General features: G+C 35.3%; 1 protein-coding gene and 1 long non-coding RNA gene across 3 annotated transcripts in view; one reads left to right on the top strand and one right to left on the bottom strand.

Annotated features, from left to right (window-relative positions):
- ADGRV1 (adhesion G protein-coupled receptor V1) overlaps positions 1–12,409 on the top strand; it is a 710,827-nt gene that overhangs the window by 493,409 nt on the left and 205,009 nt on the right. The window lies entirely within an intron of this gene.
- Positions 1–12,409, bottom strand: part of LOC141550951 (uncharacterized) — a 33,143-nt gene that overhangs the window by 1,391 nt on the left and 19,343 nt on the right. The window contains exons 3-4 of the long non-coding RNA XR_012484737.1: positions 5,959–6,165; positions 5,702–5,826 (exon numbers count right to left, since the gene is read on the bottom strand). This is a non-coding gene — a long non-coding RNA (uncharacterized LOC141550951). The remainder of the gene's footprint in view (positions 1–5,701; positions 5,827–5,958; positions 6,166–12,409) is intronic.

Raw genomic sequence — 12,409 nt, 5'->3', positions numbered from 1 at the left:
ATTATACATGTGAAATCATGCAAAACATATTTCCATATTTGCCATGTTGCAGAAAAAAGCAAGAAAAACAAAGTGAAACAATTATACTTCAATCTGTATTCAGATTTTAAATGATATATTGCTAGTGGAATTATGAAGTAGGTTCATCTGTTCTGGAAAAGAATTTGGAATTAAGCTTTAAAAGTGACTCTTTAACATAGAAATCCTCCTTCTAAGTAGATAATATCTCAGTGAAAGTCAGCTATAGAAGGAAATGTCTCATCATATACTCAAATATTCAGATGAATCAGCTTAGGCATTCTATCTGTTGATATGGATCACAACATATCCATGCCTGTCTATCTGCTGTAATCCTCACTCATGTTCTCCCAAGTTTGCCCAGGTTCACACAACATAGTGTAGAGAAGCTTTCTTCTCAACATTATGAAAGTACCACTGGAATACTCAGATTGTCCACTTCCGTTTCTTGTTCATGCAATGACATCTGTCCATCTTTCCTTCTCCTGTCACGCAATCTCTTGCTCATATACCTGAGTTCCTTATTGACTATGTGTTGCAGCCTTCTCAGACACATCATAAGCTTTTCTGTTGCTCTCCATGTATTATTTTTCAAAACCTTCACAACTGTGTCATCTCCCTCACTGATTTATTTATATACATGATCTAATCTAGCTGTTTTTCCTATCTTTGTTCACGTTAGGGTCCTTTCTACCTCCCCTTAAATCACTTCTAGGAGTATATTAGAATCCAAGTGTGGTAGCACACTTCTTAAAGGGAACGAAAAAAAAAAAAAAACATTTTCAAGGAAATAGAAAAGATTTGCTAAAATTATGTGAATAAACTTTTCCCCATTATGTTCTATGAGAACATTTCCCATTATATTCTATGAAAATATGCTTTTGTGGTGGCTGGAGCCTAAAAAACTAGACTCTGAGTAGTTGATCATCAATTGGGGTCTAGTTAAACAATTGTGGCATGTGAATATAATGAAATATTTTTGCTCCTTAAGAAATTTCTGTAAAGAAATTAGATAAATTTGTAGATATTCTTATGAATTGATGAGAGGACGAATAAATATGACAATATAAATGGAAAGAAAAACAAAACCAAAGATTGTGTATAGACATGTATATATTTTATATGTGTATACATATTATATATATACATAATGAACAGCCAATTATGCAATTCATTATGTCAAGACACCAATAAATTGCCATGCTACATACCATTGAACACCTTAAAAAGAGGGACTGAATTTTGCCTTTTTTCTTACCTCAGTGCACAACATTGGGTACTTCAAATTTGGGGAAAATAATTAGTTTTGGGCTTAAGCCAATGAAAGAGAACAGAGATTCTCCCAACCACTTTTGTGGTTTCCTCAATGGAACCTGTAGGATTTTCTTATCTGAAAAATGAAAGCCATAGCATAAACAAAACAAAGTTTAACAGAATGACCAATAAGAGTCAAAACGTTTCCTGAATATAAGGATGTTTTTATAAATGTTAAAAGGATTTGACATCTCTGAGGTAAAGTTGTTACATTTGCTCTATCCCCAAGGATTCTTTGTGAGGAGGTAGAGAGAATTTCTGTTCTTTGCCATTGGTTCAAGTCCCCCACTTGTTTTCTCTGTTTTAAGAACCCAAGGACTAGCATTGTCATAATAAACAAACTTAACATCAGATTAACTTTTTATAAAAGAATACTTATACAGGGCAGCTAGGTGGCACAGTGGATGGAGCACCAGCCCTGAAGTTAGGGGGACCTGATTTCAAGTCTGATCTCAGACACTTAACACTTCTTAGCTGTGTGACCCTAAGCAAATCACTTAACCCCAATTGCCTCAGCAAAAAAAAAAAAAAAAAAAAAAAAACTTTTAAAAATATATAGCAAAGATATAGCAAACAAACAAACAAACAAACAAACAAAAAACATACAACCGTTTTCTCTAGTATTTCAGATCCCTAATTCTTCTTGTGCCACTTTTGATTTTAGGAAGGGCAAGGAAATTAAGTTAACAACTTTACTTAGTTCCTGCTTAGCTTTAGTTCCATTAAATTCAAATTCAGTGTCCCACTGGACTAGCATCCTAAACCCTTGACTTTTTTGGCTCTAACATCCAGGCTGAAGTCCTGGACTCTACAAGCCTCATGACTTGAACTCATAGGTCAGAGACACCTTTTTCTACACTCAGAATAGAAAGAACAAATAAAAAGGCATTGGGGTCATGTCTCAGGGCCACATTGCCTAAAAGTGGGATAACCATCAGGCTCTCCCCCCTCTACCATAGTATCACCTATTGTGAATAAAGAAGTCCTTTATTCTCACACTGTCACAGATTGGTACATTTTTTCTCTTTATTTTCTTGGGATTTTGGGGGGTGGGGTTTGCAACATGTCTAATGTGGAAATACATTTTGAATAATTCTAGATGTATTCTTGCCTTCTCATTGCATAGAGGTTTCAAGGAGGAGAGAATTTAGTACTAAATTAGTAGAAAAATTAGTAGTAAAACATTTTCTTATATCAACTTTAAAAGGTGTGAATATAGAGTAAAGCCACTCGTTCATACCAAACTCATGATTAAAAATGTCTCAATTATTTCCTAAGAATTTAAAAAGTGTTTTCAGGAAGAAAGATTTTTCATTTTTCATTCATATACATAAAATGTGGCATAAACAATTTGTTGTTATGCTTCGAAAGCATAGTGGGATAAAATATTAAAAATTCTCTCTTAGAGGCATATCCTTTAAATTCCTTGCCAGGCTAGGCGATGGATGGGACAACTTAATCTCTGTTAAGGTTGCAATGACTTGAGATAATGTCCTTGGCAATCAAATTCTACTAAATGAAAAGCTTCAAATTGCAAGGAATTGTTTTCCTGCCCAAAGAGTGCCCATTATTGACTTCATTGGGAATTTTGCCCAGATAAAATGCTTTCATAGTTTTCATAGCTGCTTCTGAATCTTAAACTCCAGATTTTAGTATCATTATTGGGCCTCAATTGCCTGCAGATTTCTCAACCAACTCAGTCCATTGCCACCTAAAAAGCATTTGTGAATTATATGTTAAATAAGAATGCTACATGCTGGGATACAAAGAGAAAAGGAAAAACAGTCCCTACCCTCAATTAACTTACATTCTATTGAGTCAGGGAAGGGGATTACATGTAAACAAATGAATCATTACATGATTATTTTGAGAGAAGGGTTTAGGAAATAATTCCAGGAGGAGGTGGTAAATAAACTGAATTTAGAAAGAAGGCAACAGTTCTAAGTATGAATGTCAGAAGAGGAATTCATTTTGAGTCAAAAAGTCTGTACGAAGGCAGCAAGGTGAAATTACAATGTGGAGTTTTAGGAAAAGCAAGAAGTCTAATTTGGCTGAAATACAGAATGTATGCATTAAATATGTAAATGTAAAAAATCAGCCAGGAAAGGTATCCCAGATCAGACTGGTAAGGATATTATCCAAAAGGTAGTAGGGAACATCTGAAGAATCTTGAGCAAGAGAGATGTGATGAGACCTATGCATTAGGAAGATTATTTTGGCAATCATGGAGAGAATGGATTGGAGAGAGGAAAAACTGGGATGTTACAATAGTCCAAACTAGAAGTGGAAGGAGTTTTGAATTAAAGGTGGTGACACATGATCAAGGGAGATATATGTTATGGAAGTAGACTTGGCAAGTTTGGGGAATTGATTAGACATGGAATATTAGGAGAAGGAAGAATTAAAAAATGATTTTAAAAATTATGAAGCTTAGTAGCTAAGTATAAGAACTATGGAAGGCTTTTTGTGTTGATTTTGTTTTCCAGAGGAGATGAATTAATTTTGTATGAACTGAATTTGAGGTGATTATGGGAATCAAGGCAGAATTATCCAATAAGCACATGTTGATATGGGGTTAAACGTTGGGAAACATAGTAAGACTGAATACATTTACACACACATTCCTTTGCCCTGGGAATGGGGATAGGCTGGCAGTTGGTAAAGATGGCTGGTCCCTTCTCCACTGGAACTGTTTTCCCAAATGAAGGCTATGTGGATCTTAAGATCATAAATGTAGATCCAGAAGGAATCTGAGAAGTCATCTGATCCAATCCATTTAATTTAGTAGATGAAAAAAATGAGACCCTGGGAGGTTGTAATTTGCCTAAGATCACAAAAAGGTCGAGAAAGATTGAGTATAGGAGGCAGTATTTGAACCCAGTAAACCTAGAACACTGTATAATGGTTGTTGTCTCTTATGTAGAGTAGCAGCAGCCTTAGAGAGCTTTTCCTTTGTCTTCTCTAGCACCCCAGATCTTCTCTCCACCCAAACATGCTCTGCTTTTATTTTTTAATTTTTTTTTTGAGGTCAGCCAATGTTCCTTACTTCTTGCCAGGCAGATAAATGAGAAAGCCAGAGCCCCAAGCATTTTTAATATAAATAATAAAAAAGTCCATTTATAAACTTCTGGAAGAACAGCACATGGGATAAAAGTGAACAAAGCTTTGTGAATGAATGATGAGAGGAGGAATTTGGAGATGAGCAACAATGGCTAGAATCCTTTTCTATTCTTAGAGGCACTGTGGGAAAATTGAAATCACTATCTTTAACTAACATTTAATAAAATATAAAGTAAATAATTGCAATTTCTCATTTCCATGACTCCTGCCATACCAAATCAACAACTTCAGATTCACTCAGTTGATGGCTCAACTATAATACTGAACCACAGCTGCTCTGGAATAATGTCCAACTGTGTCTCAGGGATACACCATAGATTTAGCCAGAATGTAATGAATAGGACCCAGTCTAACAGCTACAAGTGAGACTTTTGCTTATGAACTGTCTTGAGAGCAAAAGGTTAAAGGTCCCTGTACCACACATTGATGGATAAAGGAGGGAATTCCATCTATTCTTTTTTATGTTAATCAAATAATATGTAAAGGCCTGAATAACCAGATTCTGATCTTTCTGATACTTTAAAAAGCAGATTTCCCCCAATAGTCACTTCAAAAGGGACTGGTTAATACCAGCAATTAAAATATAATATATCTCTTGGAACAATAATAGAAAGATCTCTGAGCTTCACTAAATGATTTCAGCTATTGCCAAAAACAAACACTCAAAAGGAAAATATTTTGCTATTATTGCTCTGTAAATATTAACAACATAATTAAAATTATTGGATCTAATTTAAAATAATGAATTTTTCTACCTTGATTCTATTCAGTTTATGTATATTCTGCCCACAGGCATTGAATGGAGGAATTTTTCCCAGTTGAAGACATAGTTATTAAGTCAGTGCTTGCTTTTGGAAATATGGAAATAAAAGCATAAAACTAAATAGGAATAAATAGTAAGTGTGGGTTGAAATCTTTTAAAATTTGAATACAGTCATTGAGAATTTAGGGCTTCAGCCTATAGTGGTGACCACAAAGCTAAGAAGGATTTTCAGAGGCCTCAAGAAGAGAAGGCATACCAAGCCTAGAAGATCCTGGTTAGAATGCACATCTATGACTAAGCATCCTTTTTTTGACTCCAAGAACTGATTTATTAAGTTCTCTAGATGAGAGAGCTGTTTTTGTTTTTTTAAATCAAAAACAAACAAAAATAAACATTGAACTAGGGTCCCAGGCTTTATTCCTGATTTTCCACTTGCTGATTGGATAATCGTAAAGACATAATTTAATTTCTCTGACTTTTACTTACCCAATCTGTAAAAGATGTAGATCGATGAAAGAGATGGCACTTCTGTATAGATATAATTACCTCCATTTAAATAGGATTTTTCTATGATACTTTCCCCCAGAAGTTAAATCAACGTGTATTAAATGCTACAACAAAGAAGAGACGAAAAGTTCAGAAAAAAAAACCTTATTCAGCAAAAATGTGACTTATGAGCTAAATGGAGAGAGATGGTTGCCAAAAGGTCAGATTAAAATATACACTCATTTGTAAAATCTTACAAAGAAGGATGATGAATCCAAGTGTTCTTGATTCTGTCAGCTACTCCAGGCTATCTACACATGCGTATATTTTCTTAATATACAGTGTCATTCTGTCTCACTGTCATCTTACTTGTCTTGCTCCATTTGAATAAGATTGACCTTAGAGGATGGAATTTTAGACTTTTTTGTGTTCTCTTTGGAAATCTGACAGTCTCTGGAACCTTTCTGATAAAAAAAAAACAGTTTTAAATTCATATGTTAAAATGCATAGGATTTTAAAAATAATTGAAACATACTTATAAATTTTAAAAATAAAATAACTTTGTGGTCCCCAATTTAAGAACTCTTCTTTTAGAACAATATTCCAATTCACGCTGCACCAAATCCTAGGGATGTGCCAATAAGGGCAATTTTGCCCACTTTCTTGAGGATCCCTTATTTAGTAACTTGTTACTGATACCTTGTGTATTCGCATATAGAAATCATGGGTTCAAGAGTTTTGTTCCCTAGCTCCTTTGATTGATTTTGCTCTGAATCAAAATGTACTTAGTATCTCTACTGCTATTCTTGTTCCCCAAAATGGATAAATAGCCATTGGCAGTTTTTTTTGTTTTGTTTTGTTTTTTGTTTTCCTCTCCCTTTCTTCCAGTTTAAAGTCTCTTTAGATGAAATTTGCAAGACTTTGGGCAAATGCATTTTTAACAGCCTGCTCTTGGGGTTAACTCCACTATCCCTCAGTTTCCTTATCTATAAAATGAGGAAGACAGGGTTACACAGCTCTAGATCTATATTCCTATGATTTGTATCATCCCATCTAGGATAATGTTCACTTCAGGTGAATACCTGGGGAAACAGGTGTGCTTGAAGAAGTGGATCTTAGAGGTAAGAATAGTGCAGAAGACTCATTTTCTCAGTATGTCAAGGTTGCCAAAGGGGACCTTGAGAAGTCTTTGCTCCTGTAAAATCTAATCTAGGAGCCATGTAATCAGGATCTCATTAAGGAAAAGCTTAGTATTGTTTGAGTTCTTTTTCCCACAGCAAAGCTAAAAGGAAACAGCAGCCCAGGATAAACAAGGAACATGGCTTTTTCCTGTGTTGTACAATAGTAAGTCTAGTTTATTGACAATATTGTGGGTCCTACAAATACTAAATCTTATGATGAACTTTTTGAAGAGCCTGCTGGTTTATTACCTCTTCCAAGCCAGCATCCTTTCTTTTGTTTCTGACTGTGTTTGTTTTTTAGACAGCAATGTTTAAATAGAAAACTTTGCTGAAGAGCAGGGGAGAAGCCACTCATAGTTTAGACCCTACTTTGGTCTACTTTTCTTCATGCTAAGATTTAACTTTTATCCTTTTGTTTCTTACAAAAATAAATAGGAAAAATAGTAGATTTGCAAAGTATATATTTTTAAACCCCTGTCCATACCCCACCTCAGATGGTAATTGAGTCTCTAGAGAAGAAAAATTTCCTAAACCAAAGGAATTGGTTTATGCCCATATACATTACCTTCCAGAGAAAAAACTCAGGGACAAAGTCTTCCCTTTTCCAGATGCCTAGGAGGTAGATGATCAGAGGCTAACCTTGCTGTAAAAGCAGAATCACTCTTATAGATAGTGAGAACCACTAATACTAGAGAGAGAGAGACAACAGTAAAGATGAGGAAAGTAATAATCCTGTTATTCCACGCTCTCATCCTACCACATCCAGAGCATTGTGTTCAGTACCGGGTTACTAGTCTTAGGGAGATTATAAATAATTTAAAGAACATTGAAAAGAAGGCAGTCAGGATGGTAAAGGACTCTAGAGGCGGTCTAAACCCCTGGAGGTAGAGTTGAAGCAACAGGGGATGTTTAGTCTGGAGAAGAGAAAATTTAGGGGAGACATGATATCCATCTTCAAAGATTTAAAAGGCTGTTAGATAGAAAGAGATTTCATTTGTTCTACTTTGGTGCAGGGTGCAGAAAGGTATATTTCAACTTAATATAAGGAGAAAAAACTTCCTACTTAATAGAATTGTCTCAAAGAAGAATAGGGAAAAGGTGGTTCCCTCTCCACTAGAAATCTTCAAGTAAAAATTGAGTGATACCTTTGGAAGAGATGTTCTTGATGGGATCATTGGTCAGATGTGAGTTAAACCAGATTGCCTCAGAAGACCTTTCCACCTCTGAGATTCCATAATTCCATAATCTTACTTGAAACTTGAAGATGAGAATCTAAAGGTCAGACCTCTGTTTCTGTCTTCAAATGACTGGTTGTCTGTATCTACATCTGTTTCCTCTATTTTCTCAATTGTTCTTTAAAATTTTTTAAACTGACATACTCTCTTTATTGTTTTGTTTGGGATTTTGTCAGAGGTGGGTAAGAGCACTTCTGGTTCTGCTCCTAAACCCCATATTCTATGTTTGGTGTGATTGGGGTATGAGGAGAAAATCCTTCCTCTAGTCTCTTCCACAAGGTGTTTCCAAGCTTGGAATTTGTCCTATTCTTAAACTATTGAAAGTCATCCAAGGCTTAGTTAGATATTTCAAGCTCCCAGGGGCAAGGCTAATTTGTTTGCTAGCTAATCTCATTGTTCCCTTCTTAACTCTGTCACAGTGGTGTTCAGACCTAATAAAGGAATCACAAGGGGTACTTTGCTAACACATTAAAACTCCATCATGTGTGACTACATTCTGAGATGGAGTTTCCTCACTGGGAATTTCCTACACTGATGTACAAAACTTCATGCATAAGTGACTCCATTCATCCACCTCCTTCAACAGATTGTCCCCTTTCTCATGTCTTATCTTTTCACTTATCCGCAATCTACTGGCTGTTTCACACTGCCTAAAAACATGGCCATGTCTTCCCAATCTTCAAAAAGCCATCCCTTGATCCATTCATCCCATGTATCTCCCTGATTTTGGTGGATAAATTTGAGAAGGCAATCTACAATATATGCTTTCACTTCCTTTCACTATCATCTTAACTCTCTACAATCTAGCTTCTGCCCTAATGTCAAGCACAATTGTTCTCTCCAGAATTACCAATGAGATCCTAATTTCCAAATCTAATATATTTCTCAGTCATCACTTTTTTTGATATCTTCAGCCTTTGCCACTGCCGATCATCATCTTCTCTTTTTTCTCTGTTTTTAGATTTCTGTGCAATACTCTGTTTTAAACCACTTCTTCTTAAGTCCTTTGTTGGATCTCTAATCTCCAACAACTCCAACATCTTGAAAGTTGACTTGTAGACATCTTATACATATCCAACCATATCTCCCCCCAAACCCTCCTTTCTTCCTATCTCCCCTACTACTACTGAGGGTGCCACTATCTTCCTAAGCATATAGGTTCACAATCTAGGGATCAATTCATCTCTCTCATCCCCAATATCTAATCTGTTGCTGAAGCAGGTACCTTTAAAAATCTGTGTGACCCCTTTTTTCCCCTGACATTGGTATCACCTGATACAAACTTTCCTCACCTCATACCTGGACTATTAACAATAGATCACTGGCTATTTTACCTGCCACAAGTTTCTCCCTACCCAAATTCATCCCCTATTCAGTTGTCAAAGTGATCTTAATGGGGGAATTCTGAAACTGTCTTCTCTGACTTTGGGGAAGAAGCTTTCATGGGGTGAACTCTTGAGAAACTCTCCTTTGGGAGAGATGTGCCTCAGGGAATCAAGATAAGTAAGTCCCACCAATTATCTGGATGGGACTAGCTGTATCTTCTATTGAATCCTCTATTGAGTTGAAAATTAGTCCAAGACCTTGTCAAGGAACCTCTCTCTCTCTTTAGCATAGCTGCCTGCCAGGACTCCTGCCCACTAGGAAGACATTCTCTTCTCAGTGATAACCCCTCTTTATTTCTCTGCCAGGACGCTGCCACTGAAGAAGTCAGTCTTTCTAACAAACTGGCTTTTGCAGTACCAACAATAAAACTTCCTTTTTGCCACTAATATTTAGGGTTTGTGAATTCTTTCACATTGAATATGTGCTAAACAGAAGGGGATTCTCACACTTCAACTCTCTGAACTGCCACTAACCTCATCAATCTTACTTAATCATAGGTCTGAATATGTCATCTCCTACCTAATAAAATCCATTGATTCTCTATCATTTGGGGTATTCAAAGCCGTTTATAACCTTTTTCCTCAAGTGATTCACTCCAAACTCCATGTTCCAGTGACACTGCCCTGGTTCTTTACTAAGATACTTTATCTCCAAATTCCATGAACTTTTGCTGCATGTCCTCTATTCCTGGAATTCTTTAACTTTATCCTTGCCTGTTGTTTTCCCTAACTTCTTTTAAATCCCAGCTTAAACCTGCTCTTCAATGAGAAGCGTTTCTTCATCTCTCTCAATACTGGGACCTTTTATGCTGTTTATAATCTCCAACTTAATGTGTGTGTGTGTGTGTGTGTGTGTGTGTGTATTTTTTGTTTTATTGTTTGTACTTAGTTGTTTGCATGTTGTTTTCCCTCTCCCCTGACTGTGAATTTCTGGAGAATAATGATTGTTTTTCCTTTTTTTTTTTTTTTTTTTTTTTTTTTTTTTTGTTATCTTCAGTACTTAGCACAATAATTGGCACATAGTAGGTGTTTTTATGATAATTACATAAATGCTAGTTGACTGGCTAACTGATGAAAGCTGTTTCAAAAAATAAATGATATATATTCAAATAAGTATGGCACAAGATGGAATATATAGGGCAGATGTAAAAATATATATATATATATACAAAGGAATTTAGAAAAATTTGAGATTTACTCCCAGCTCATGATTATGAAATAATTAGCACCTGAACTGTGCCTGTAGTCTTTTTTTTTTCCTCCAAAAATTTCAATAATTTGAAGAGAGAACATGAAGTCTCCTGGGCATTGAGAAAAACACCAACAAATTCATAGAAGTGGAAGAATTCAGGACAAGCTATGTAGGATAGGAGAAGAGTTAATCGTTTGTTTTGAATGAAACATGGAGTATATAAAATAGTAGATAGGCTACAGCAGAGAGGATGAACTGCAGTTAGGTTGTCAAGCTATTGTATAAGATCATCATATGGGCATTGGTAAATCATTGGTTGTTTTTTAAGTAAGGGAGTGATAAATCTGGACCTGCCATTTTAGAAATATTATTTTGGCATCAATAGAAAGGATAGACTGGAGAAGGAAACAATTTCAAACAGGATGACTAGTTAAGAGGATATTACAGCTATAAATAAAAGAGGAAATGAGGAACTTAATTAAAATGGTAGCAATGTGAATGGAATGAAAACAGAATGAAAATTTCAGAGCTTTAAGAGTCTTCAGCCACAATCTTCTATTTCTCTTTCTGCTCTTTTCTCCCTCTGCTTTGACACATTCCCCCTGCTCTGTTGTTTTAGCTTGGACCAAAATTCCTACCGTGTTTTAATATTTGGTTCTGTCCTTCTTGAAGCACTAAATTCATGCCTGTTGAATGACTGAATTAATATAGTTCCATTTTCTGCCCTGTTACTATAGACTGCTATATGCAAGACCTCTTCCCTGGAGTATATAGTCCTAGGACCAAGATCATCATCTTTGAGCCTTGTATTCCTAAATTACTCTATTTAAAGGGATTCCTTCCAGAATGACTACTATATGTTTCCTTTCAATCCCATGTCCTATGATGTACCTCTCACGAAATTCTCAAGTGCCCAGCTCCTTGAGCAAATATCAGTGAAAGATATATCTAGGACAAATAAGCTCTATTTTTGTTATTCCTTTTCATTCATTTCAAACTACTGAGCCATAACTTTTGTCCCTTTTTTTTGGCACTGACTTCTTATTTTCTACTTTTATGTTCTTTTTTTTTTCAATCCTAGTCTATAGGGGATGGGGGGAAGCAGATCTATGCATATATGAACATATAGCACATACATAAGTCTTTCAGATATGTTTGAAGGAAGTCTCACTTATATGTAAATGTATTTTAAAGAGTAAAGTACTCATTTTGTAGAAGTAGTATAATATAATAAAAGAGCACAAGGTTGGGAGTCAGAGGACTTGGTTTAAATTCTGGCTCTCCTACTTCTAAGTTATGTGACCTTGTACAAATAATTTTACTTTTCAAGCCTCAGAATCTTCATTTTTCTAAATTATGGGATTAATACAAATTGATCAAAATAATGTTGAAAAATTAGAAAGAATAAAGTTGGCTCCAAAGAAGAAATCTGAAGAGATACTACCTCAAACTTTTTTGGAAAAGTAGGATATTCCATGGGTGTATATATTGCATTTAATGTCCATTTTTTAGCATATTATTTGGTTTTGTTGACTTTCTTTTCTCTTTTTCTTTTCTTTAAAAATATGTATTCTTTAAAAAGAGAGGAAGAAAAAAAGGATACAGTAAGAAAATTGAGTGCTGTAAGGAATATGTTGTATCAATAAAATGTTATTAAAATGAAGAGGTGTGAGTATATATCCAATTTTTTTTAGTAAATAGCATTTTATTATTTT

The sequence above is a fragment of the Sminthopsis crassicaudata genome, chromosome 1 (genome assembly GCF_048593235.1).
Source record: "Sminthopsis crassicaudata isolate SCR6 chromosome 1, ASM4859323v1, whole genome shotgun sequence".
NCBI lineage: Eukaryota > Metazoa > Chordata > Mammalia > Dasyuromorphia > Dasyuridae > Sminthopsis > Sminthopsis crassicaudata.
The sequence above is the reverse complement of the archived record's forward strand: the minus strand, read 5'-3'. Positions and strand labels throughout refer to the sequence as shown.